Here is an 11,522-nt window from a genome sequence, read left to right as displayed (position 1 = left end):
ATGGGGAAAAGGAACTGAAGGATATACCCTTTGTTACATTTTGAGCATTTGTCCACCATGTTAATGTTGAGGAAAAAAAACCACTTATTTTGTAATGCATACTTTCTTAACCTGGTCTGTAATTTCCAGCACTGCTGGGCATAAGTCTCTCATCCAAAGATAAAAGTATGGTGTCACTTACCCTGGTCTCACATTGCAGCTGCTCTTTCAACTCCATTGTGTCCGGCCTCTGGAGGTACTGTCACCACACAGGTTATGAACCCAACAGTGAAGAGCTCATCTGGAAAGGTGCAAAGGGTGTGGGGCATGAGCGGGTGGGTGTGGGGATTTCTGGAGGCAGACTGTGGCTGCAGGCTGGGATTGCAGTGTGTAGAGGGCCAGCAGAGGACTGGCAACGCACAGGCTGCAAACTTCTAAGAAGATAGGAGAGGGGAGACACACTGATGTTTTGCCTAAGGTAGCAGAGATCGTCTTGAGCAGCTTCTAAAGAGAAAAAAAAAAACCACACCACACAGCCTATGCAATACATGGGCCATTGCACATTAGGCTTTTAAGTACATAAGAAACTGTTTATTTCTGACATGTGGTGCTCTGATCTGTGCAGTGCCTGGGAAAAAGCAGTTCTTTCATGTAATCTCCTAGAAAACATTGTGTTATCTTGAACCTTTACTGTAAAGACAATGAATCCCTTTCAATCGCCTACCCCCTAAAAAAGCCCCTTATAATCTGTAACTGAACAATATAAATTGTTTACTGGTTTTTAGTGGTTACTTAAAGAACAATTCACTACAGCTGTATTCAGAAATTCTGCCTGAAATGTAACTGTGAAAGTACACAGTGTTGACCACACTCTGCTCCCACTGAATTCGATGGGAAATGACTTCAGCCAACATGAAACACTTTTTGAAACCCTTCTCAATATCCTGTACATGCAAAAGTGCATATACAAATTGCACTTACACATTTCAAAAAATGTACATTTTTTTTCTTTGCTTAAGAGGTAAAAGGAGCCTTACAATTCCATCTACAGGTTGAATTTAATTGATTAACACTGAGTTTCTGTTTAAAAACAAAACAAACACATTCCCTGGAATTTTGGGCCTCCAGAGCTAGGCGAGAGGGGTGTCATACAGTGGCCATTCCCTCCCTCCTTATAGGTAGATATAAAGACTCCATAGTGCCCTTTATTGTGTAATGCTTTACATTAGTGCATAGGGAGATTTCTTCCTGACCACAGCTGATCATTTTATGCTCTGAGACATAAGGCTTCATAGAAGCCCCTTACGTTTTTCTAGGAATAAATTGTATCTGCAACTGTCATTCTTATTCCTATAAATGTCTAATCCTTTTTTAAAAATGCACCAACATATGCCTTAATATCCTGTGGCAGCAAGTTCCATGGGTTAACTGTAAGTTGTGTAACAACAAAATAGGACCTATTTTTATCCGTGTGACTTAGGTTACTTTTATACAAGCACCTCCATAGTCTCTGGGTACATTAATTACTTTAAAAACAAAAACAATAACCCACTTCTAAAGAACACATCTACCCATAAAAACAGAGTACTCCAGTGGTTCTCAAAGCCGATCTGCCGCTTGTTCAGGGAAAGCCCATGGCGGGCCGGACCGGTTTGTTTACCTGCCGCGTCCGCAGGTTCGGTCGATCGCAGCTCCCACTGGCCGCGGTTCACTGCTCCAGGCCAATGGGGGCTGTGGGAAGGGCTGCCAGCACGTCCCTTGGCCCGTCCAGCTTCCTGCAGCTCCCATTGGCTTGGAGCGGCAAATCATGGTAAACAAGCTGGTCCGGCCCACCAGGGGCTTTCCCTGAACAAGCAGCAGACTGGCTTTGAGAACCACTGGCTTACTCTACATGCTCTGTTTACCCAGGAAAGACCTGGATAAATGGCTGAGCCTTGCAGAGCTATGAAAGCTAAACTAATAGTGTCAGACCAATTTGGGGTGGGCAGGGAATAGTGGGCAATTCACAGATGAGAGGCTTCTAACTCCAATAGTTTGAATCAGGGTATTATTAGCAAGAACATCCCAGTGGATTCTCAACATATAAGATGTTGAGTAGGAAGAGAAGAGGTCTCCTGAGTAGCCAGAGTGCAAACCATTTAGGGCTTTACATAGTAAGACCAACAAATTGAATTGAACCCCTAAAATAAACTGGGGGCTAGTGTAGTTCCTGGGTCCCCTATGTTGTACGTTCTCTGGGTGGAATAATAATAAATACTAATATTTGGTCATTGATACTACTAAGTAGGTTGATTTGAAGAAGTTGAGGTTCCTGAGTGGTCTTCAAGGGAAGACCCAAGCTGAAATTAGCAGTCCAAATATGGGGTTACAAAGGCTTGGATGTAGTTATGACAAGGACTACATCTGAGAAGAATGGTCACAACTAGCTGCACACAGAAGGGGAAAAAAGCACCCCTTGTTAGGAGTATAAAAAGGAAACCACAGATTGCCCATTTCAGTAGCAATAGTTACAATAAATACCATGCCCTCCCACTCACCTAGATGGTTCCTCCAACCTACCTTCACCTCTATTTTCTTTTCCTGATAGAGCTATAGCCTACTCAATTTTATTCACGCCTCTATCTCAATCAGGCACTAGAAAAGTAATAGCATCTCAGTTTGATGAAACAAAATGCAGAACTGAGTGTCATCAGTGATGTTACTGCAGCCCAAGCTCCATTAACTTGTAACTGCTTCAGATACATTTTAATTAATCAGCCCTTGGACTTAATTTCATTGAGTGTTTCCTTTTCTTGTAATGTGGGGATAAACGATAGATATTAGTGGTGTCTCCTCTCCATAGTAGTGAGTTACTTCCATTAGCACCAATCTTAGTTCCAGACACATATTAAGAAGTGATTTAGAAATAGTTAGTAAGAAAAAAAACCAAAGTGTTACAATAAAAAGGAACACTTTGCGGGGGAGAGAAAGAAATTCTTGAGAGATTTCCCAGTTTTGTCCTGCTTCACATATAACATGTGAACATTGTGTAGGATACCAAAAGGTCTGCCTGGTTTCAGATTATTCCTTTTGTCCTATTCTTAAGAGGCTGTTATCCATATTATTGCTGCTTTGGAACAAAAGCTGGGTAATCTAATTCCAAGTTTGACTTTGTTTTCAGCTATATTGTGTGAAGCTGATGCTCCATGAAAAGGAAATGTACTTAAATAAGGAAAGGCATACCTGACACAGCTGAAAATGGCTGTGTGTAAATATAGTGTTTCTGATTTTATATCTAGGCTTTCTTCAGTTACTGAACATTATCAGGTGTTACCTTTGGGTGAAAACCAAACCAAAACTAACTAGTCCATGCATGGTTATGATCGCTGGATAGTTTTGAAGTGGGGCCACAATAGATATATAAATCTATGTTAGCACTTAAAAAAATGTTATGTTCAAAACATCTTAAACAGATATTTGTACTCTTGCAATTCTTGGGATTTAAAAGGAGACTGACTGTACAAAAAACCAACATAAGCTTATCCATGAAAATAAGGCTCAAGACCAACTGTTTGAAAGTTATTGAAGGCTAAACCTTAAGAAGTTCAGCCATTTGATTTAGAAAAGCATACAACTCTTTGGATGTTTAACTGAATTTCCTGTTTAAGTACTCATCTCTCTCTCCCCCATTATCAAGTATCTGAATGCCACACTATTTTTAATGTATTTATCTTCACTATACTCCTTCAAGTTAATAATATAATTCTTATTTTATAGATGGGGAACTGAGGCACAGAATGACAAAGTGACTTTCCTATGGCATAACAAGGACCTCCCGAGTCCCATACTAATGCCCACTGGACCATCCTTCTTCTCCTATTGGACTCTCTTTCCAGTTGAATTTTAGTTTTCAAATTGTTGACTCTTTAAATTACTTGTCACTTGGAAAGGAGTCATTTCCACTTAGAGCATTTCCATTTCTGAGCACAAACTTGTGAAATGTGGCAAGATATTTGAAAATCAGCTAGATTTGTCAATTTTCCACAAAATGAAATAGAAAACCTCAAATATGACAGAACCCCCCTCTATTGGCATCCTTTTCCCCAGGAGAGATCATATGCAGATATAAACCAGAAGGCAAAAAAGAAACAAGCTGTACTGAAAGTTTTGCTGATTTGAAGCAATGTTATTAAAGAGTTCAGAGGGAAATGACCAAAACAGCTGATTTTTTTAGCAACACAAAATTAATTCAGAGTCCAGCTGAAACTTCACATGCAAGATAAAGAGGAAGAATCCCCGTTTCCAAAGGAACAAAGTCAGCAGTCATGACTCTACTGTTTAATAATTTTGAATACCAATTCTAAGTGGATTGGTAGTGTTGCATAAAGACATCATGCTGATGTATAGGACAAATGTAGGGTTATGGCGGGGGAAGGGAATCAGCCTATTTCCAAAAATTGATCAGGTAGATTTGTGTTGGCTTTTCTAACACAGGAATACGAAGCAGAAAAGAGTTAGGTTTCATCTCTCATCTCAATGGATGATTAAGACAAAGGGCTGGAAATAATCCAGCAAAAAAGATAGCTGGTAGTACTTCCTGTGTTTCTGCTGGAGTCTATCTGAACCCAATGAGGGAAATAAATAGTTGTATTTTAAGAGAATTCCTCCAGAAGGTGGTATTCTCAGGATCATCACCACAGAATTGGTCAGTAAGCATTTACACCATACCAATGGGATTCTAGAAAGGACAAGTTTCAGAGAAGCTCTGAGCAGAGTGGGGCAAAACCACATGACAGTGATATTTTGGATCCTCACATAGAGCTTCACCTCAGGGACCAGCACAATAGTCCCCCTTTCAACAGGGCGTCTAGCTTATCAGTGGCACACTCCAACACTCAGTGGTACCTACAGTTTCTTCAACTCAGACATCTTCCCAAAGGCCTTCTGACCCTACAGGACCCCAAACTACTGCAACAGGCAGTATTTATTATGGACCACGGTGACACGGAAAGATATAGGGAACCACTGTGTAGAGAATAGCAGATATTTTCCTATGCTCCATCTGTTAGCTAAAATGCTGGCTCAGAAGTTATGGGTAATATCAGATAGGTTATTGCTAAGGAGCTGATGCCAGGAGGGGCTTGGGCAACTTTTTGCAAAACTATCTCTAATTTCATTTAAGATTAAGAAGGAGCTCAAAGTGCCTCAGAGCATTTAAGGGGGTTATATAAGAAATAACTTGGAGACGTCATAAATTGAAATGCAATTAGGTGTCAGAATTAATTTTGCACTTTCTAGTCTTGAATTTATTATTATTTCGGTTTCCTGTCTAAAAGGAGAATAAATAATTCTTTCCAAGAATTTGTTGTTTTCAATTAGCTCTCGGTAACAGTTTCAAATTTAAAAGGTGCTTGTTAGTTTTCAGAAGATTCGCTCCTGCTTCCTATAGAAAGATGGACAAAAGCAGGATGAGATGGGATGTTTGCAGTTACCACAGCTTCCTACTGATTTGATGTGGATGGGAAATATTCAGGTGCTCAGCTACTACCATGATGGGTAACAATATAAGAACCTGGAAAAAACAGACTGCTGATGGAGACTTATCAGGCCTGATCCAAAAGCCATTGAAATAAGCAAAAAGACTTATTTGATGTCTGTGGGCCTTGGATTGGGGCCAAAGTCCTCCCTTCCCATCCAACTATTGGGTCACCAATTTATTTTGTTTGCAGAAATAAAAAATATTGTGCAGTTCTTACCTGTAAAGCTTATACTCTGACGTTCTATGTTGCCAGCTGAAGTGCAGTTTGTACTTCACTGACTGGTAATATAAAGATGAAAATCATAATGTACCACCATTCTTGCTCCCAAGGAGAAGTCCTTCTGAAGTAATGGGACCATTCCATTGAGAAAGCAGGTCAAAGGTTTTTAATATTAGTTGAAGTTAATTATGAAAAATCCATGAGCATACAATAGTCAAGGCCTGCTGTGAGAAATTCTTGATAGGAGAGACACTAGTATTAATAGCTGACTGTCATTTATACTTAAGCATATAATAATTAAAGAATTCCTCATAGTTGGATGGTGGAAACAAGCTAAGCAGTCTAGCCAGCAGAGGCATCCCTTTAAATCCGGCCAAGGTTAGTCAGTGTTTGAAATGTTTACAGTCTAAATGACTGTTTGGTGAGATGTGAGAGATCAATGGGCAATCTTAGACCAATTCATAACAGACAAATATATTCAATTCAAAAGCAATATTCCAAACCAGGATCCTGGCTGGCAATTTCAGAAGTGCCGAGGATTGAAGAGACACCTGGTCTAACAGTGGGGCACGACAGGACAATTTTAGAAAAGCTTAAATTGTCAATGTCATTCCTTTTCTGTTCAGAGAAGACTTGGCAAAAAGCACATCTCCATTATCAGCCGATTTATACTCAGATATTTTGGCCCAGTAGCTCTATGTGCAAATAATTACAAATTTGTACTACACACACGCTTGTGTATCTGCTGTTGTGTATCAGTTGTTTTGGAGGACAGTTTACAAGACATCTGAGATGTGTACTGTTTTTTCTATCTGATACCAAGTTGCATCAAATTCTGTTGTGCCAAGGTATATTAATGCATAGCAGATCAGATGCAGTGCAAAAAAAACCCCCAAAAAATGCATGACACTGATAGATGGAGAAGAAAAAGATAGAGACCCTGAACAAAATGTGTGTAAGTAGTGTACCTGATCTGCATTTTTACAGAGTGAATGAGTGAAATAACTACTCTTCTCACAAGCTAGTGAGTCACGCCAAGGCTTTGGATGATAATGCAATAAACTCTAACATAGCATTGTATTACTGCCTATTCCACACTACACAGTCTCAAAAACCTGCACCATATCCTTTACCTCTTTTTATATTCCTGTGGGTGAAAACATATTTCATGTCAGCTCTTCTACAGAAAGAAGATCTTTAAAATTTGCATCAGCTCAGTTTACCTTGAATGAATTTACTAGTGAAAACCTGAATTTCCATCAACAGCATTGAAAAACTGCATCATAGGTCAATTCAGGTTGTATTTTAAAATCTAGCTAGTGCATGAATTGAAGTGGTTTCCCTCCCTCCCTTTTATTATTATATTTGGATTGGAATTCCTCTGAAATGGCAATATTGATTGTATTTCACATAATACCATCAGTAGCTTGATGGGACATAACAAGATCTTTTAAAGTGCTCCTCAAAGTATATAATCCATCATGAATGTCCTTGGATTAGATTTCTTTATTATCTTTTTATATTATTTTTCATTGACGTACAGTATAGTTAGGGCTATTAGTTGATGACTTACAGATTCTGGACACCACCAATTCTTTCCTAATTTGAAGCATATTCCTGTTTGTATTGAGTTCTTGTAGAATAGAATAATTGGGTGTTACATAGTAGCTTTCAATAGAGATGGGCAAATCAGATAAAAACAATATTTTCTACAGTTTCCCAGATTTAAAAAACAACTATTGTCTCTGTGGGCCAGAGATGAAGCTAAATTTTAGCTCACTGGTCAGATTTTCTCTCTCCATCCTCCCCAGCTAATCTGAGGATGCCTTCTCTAGTTTTGTTTTTGAGAGATGTAAAACTAGAGACATTAATCATGCTGTTTTTTTTTCATTTTAATTCCATTTTCTCTGTTTTTAATAAATCTTGGTTGTATTAAAATGACTGTTGTCTGGGGAATTTCACTTAGATATTACCATGGTGCAGAGAACCACTTATCTTCCAAGGAGAGATACTGAAAGGTAGATGGTTTCTGGAATCCATATCCACCTCTTAGGATCAGCCAAGAGGCATAGACAAAAAAGTCTTTTCAAAGTATCGTGTCTGTTGCCCTCTGGCTGCAATGGGCAAATGCAAGGGAAAAAGCAAAGGACCAAAAAGCAAATGAGAAAGGAGGAAATGCGGGTTACAGTTCTGCATATGGAGTTGCTCTTCTGCAGTATCACAGGTCAGTATGGTGATTAACACTTCTGTCTCTGAGCGTTGCATATGCTTACAAGGCTTGATTAGGAATAAGGTTACCCATCACCTGTATGATTTCTAAAACTCTCAGTATTTGCTGAATTCTGCTCCCATCAAAGTCAATGGGACTGACTCAGGGTTAGATGAACCATGAGCATTTTTTTAAATTCCACCCTATATTTCTACCCAAAATAAAACCCAACATGTGCATACTTACTCTGCCCCATCCAAAAATAAGAACAGATGGTTTGTAGTTTGGCAATGAATTTCCAGCGAGGGAAAGCATTGGCCCTTGTGTACCTGCCACAGCAAGGCAGAGCATGGGTGAAGATGGCATTAAAAAAGCAAGCTCCCAACTCCCTGACGGACTAGGTACATAGGCCAAATTCCCACATTATCTGATCCAGCGTTGTTAGGTTAGTCTGCTGGCACAGGATGTGAACAATAGCAGCACCAGGTTATTGCAATCCTAAAACAACTTGTTCAGTATTTTTAATTGCACCATAATTTTAGATGACATGGCAAAGCTTTAATGAGAGATACTGCAGCCACATTTCAAGCCAGATCAACTGCCTTTTCCCTAATCTCAAAAGATGAAGACTTCACTCGGTGAAGCTGTGAATACTCTCCTTAGTGCTCCCAGGAGCTCCATGGGCACTGAATTGGTAATGCACAAAGGCAATGCTTTCTCTTGATTGGAGCAGGGGAGTTAAGAGACCTGCATTTTAATCCCAGTTTTGGCTTAGCACTCGGAGCATGGTGTTAGGCAAATCGGTTCTCTCTGCCTTGGTTTCCCCATTTGTAAAATGTGGATACTACTAGTTACCTGCCTTATAAGGGGGTTGGGAGGCTTCATTCATTCATGAATGTAGAGTACTTGGAGATCTGTTGATGGATGACACTACATAAATATTAGGAATGATCAGTTCAACGTGAGGTCAAAACACCGTTCTTAAAAAGTAACGTTTTTCCTGTTTATATTTAGCGCTAAATTCTGATCTCAATGCCATGGGGTAAGCGCTCAGCAACTCCACTGAGATCTAACTCTGTTATTCAGCATAATTTATACTAAAATCAATGTGTAATTGATGCCAACTGACATAGTGAAGAATCAGTCTCTGCTGAAATTTGACTCATGGGCGCTCAGCCATCCTATCTGAGCTTTGGGGAAGTCACCATTCATAATCATACTCACTGTACAGCCTCTTGCCTCTAGCCATCTTTATAATTTGATATGTCACAACAATTGGACAAGAAATTTACATTTTAAAATGCAATTAAAATGAAACTAGTAAAATATTATTATAAACCTCTTCATTAATCTTAATGAAATTTGCAGATAATACTAAATAGGGAAGTACAGTAAACATAAGTGAGGACAGGAACATAATACATAGGAACCTCGAGAAGACAGAAACATGGGCAGGAAATGAAATGAGATTGAATTCGATCTGAAACACAGATATACAATGGGCAGGAGACACTGGGAAAACAGAGCTGAAAGAGACCAACCATAGAATTGACAGATGACAGCAAATGAAAAGTTTGCAATGGGATCATGCAGCTAGACATGTTATTATGACTTAACTGCGTATGCAGAGACACCTCATCACAGAAGTCAGAGTCTCCCACACCTTTATATACTCGGTTCCGGGGAGACCACACATGGAATATTAAGTTCTGGATTCTAGAGGTTGGTGAATATTTTTGGACAAATAGTTTATTCACTAGAAAAATGCAGCTTGTGTCAATCTGAAAGCATTTTCACATTTGACACAAATTTGCCACATAGTTTCAGCCAGAAAAAAAATTGGGATGGGGGCAATGACTGACACTCCCTGAACAGCTCAACTTAATGCAGTGTTGGGCAACCTGCGGGCCACATGCAGCCCATCAGGGTAATCTGATTGCGGGCCGAGAGACGTTTTGCTGATGTTGACCATCCGCAGGCACCGCCCCCCGCAGCTCCCAGTGGCCATGGTTCTCTGTTCTCGGCCAGTGGGACCTGTGGGGAGCGGCACCTGCAGGCTCTTTACTGACCTTCTTTACCATTCTTGCCCCCTCTTTGTTCCATCTCATTGGAGCTGGCAAAGTAGAAGTTACACACAAAGATTGTGCAACAGACTAAATGTACACTGATGGAAACATTGAGCCTGAGGAGGCAAAAGTCAAGGTCTGAAACTTGGGGGGGGGGTGGTGTTTATCACATGTATCCCTGCACCGTGTGAATATAAACCTCAACAACACTTAAAAGTCATTTCTCATTCAAAATTCATTATATTGTTACTGCAAAATTAGTTACAAACTGGCAGTTTCTATTGATTAACCTGAGGATGTTGTGGAAACTTGAAACATACTGAAAATGCCTCTAAGAGCAGATAATGATTTTAGAATTGGAGAACAGTACATAAACCTGCTGAAAAGGGCTGAATGGTGTGTTTTCTTCATGAGTGGTAATGAGTGCATGAGCCCTAACTAAGATATTTGTATAGAATCACAGTATTTCTGTACTTCTATGAAATAGATGTTTTAGGTTTGAAGCCAAACATTTAACTCATTTGCACCCAATAAGAATGCCCAAGAGTAAAATCCCTTTCATACATTAAAATAATAATCACAGCCAGAACTGTTATTCATCAAGCACCTAGGCCCTGATACAAACTGGTACCAATAAATAGGTAACATTAACTATATTCCCCATCTGCCAGATTCACTCCCTCATAATCTCCCTCTCTTTTCTATTCTTCCACTATATTTGTCTGCTACCTCTTCCATAAGAAATTCAGTGGTAAAAAACAATGGTAATGCAGCATGAAGTTAGCTTGGTGCTAGGTCATCCCTTTGCAGTATGTTGAGTTGAACAAAACCTAAACTTTTGAAAACTAGGAAATGCACAGTTAAGGTTGTATGGTCAACAATAACTCTGCCCTCTTCCAGCAGTGATCCAATACACCTTAAAAAGAAAAGGAGTACTTGTGGCACCTTAGAGACTAACCAATTTATTTGAGCATGAGCTTTCGGATGCATCCGATGAAGTGAGCTGTACCTCACGAAAGCTCATGCTCAAATAAATTGGTTAGTCTCTAAGGTGCCACAAGTACTCCTTTTCTTTTTGCGAATACAGACTAACACGGCTGTTACTCTGAAACCAATACACCTTGTTAACACATATACCTTACTCTGCCGACTTCACTGTTGTTGAAATGTACAAGTTCTTCATCCCCCTTTACACCCCATTCACTCTCACCCATAGGATTCTGTCTAACACTATTAAAAGGACAAAAACAGGAGGGAGAAGAAAGTTGCTCACATCACCATCCCTCTGCATGGCAACCTTAACTGCCCCTTTCCTAGTTTTCAGAAGTTTGTGTTTTGCTCAACTCCTTTGCTCTGCAAAGGGATGACATACCACCAAGCTACCATAACTCTGCATTAAATGTAGCTCCCCCCTCAGTTTTTTTGAGCAGGAAAAGATATATGTTATTGGTAAGAGTTAACAATCATTCAGGCAGTTGTTCTTCATTTCTGGTTATTTTCCTGTTCAAAAGTTCACCCACTCTATCAGGA

The sequence above is a fragment of the Eretmochelys imbricata genome, chromosome 6 (assembly GCF_965152235.1).
Source record: "Eretmochelys imbricata isolate rEreImb1 chromosome 6, rEreImb1.hap1, whole genome shotgun sequence".
In the NCBI taxonomy this organism is placed as follows: Eukaryota; Metazoa; Chordata; order Testudines; family Cheloniidae; genus Eretmochelys; species Eretmochelys imbricata.
This window is presented reverse-complemented; position numbering follows the sequence as displayed.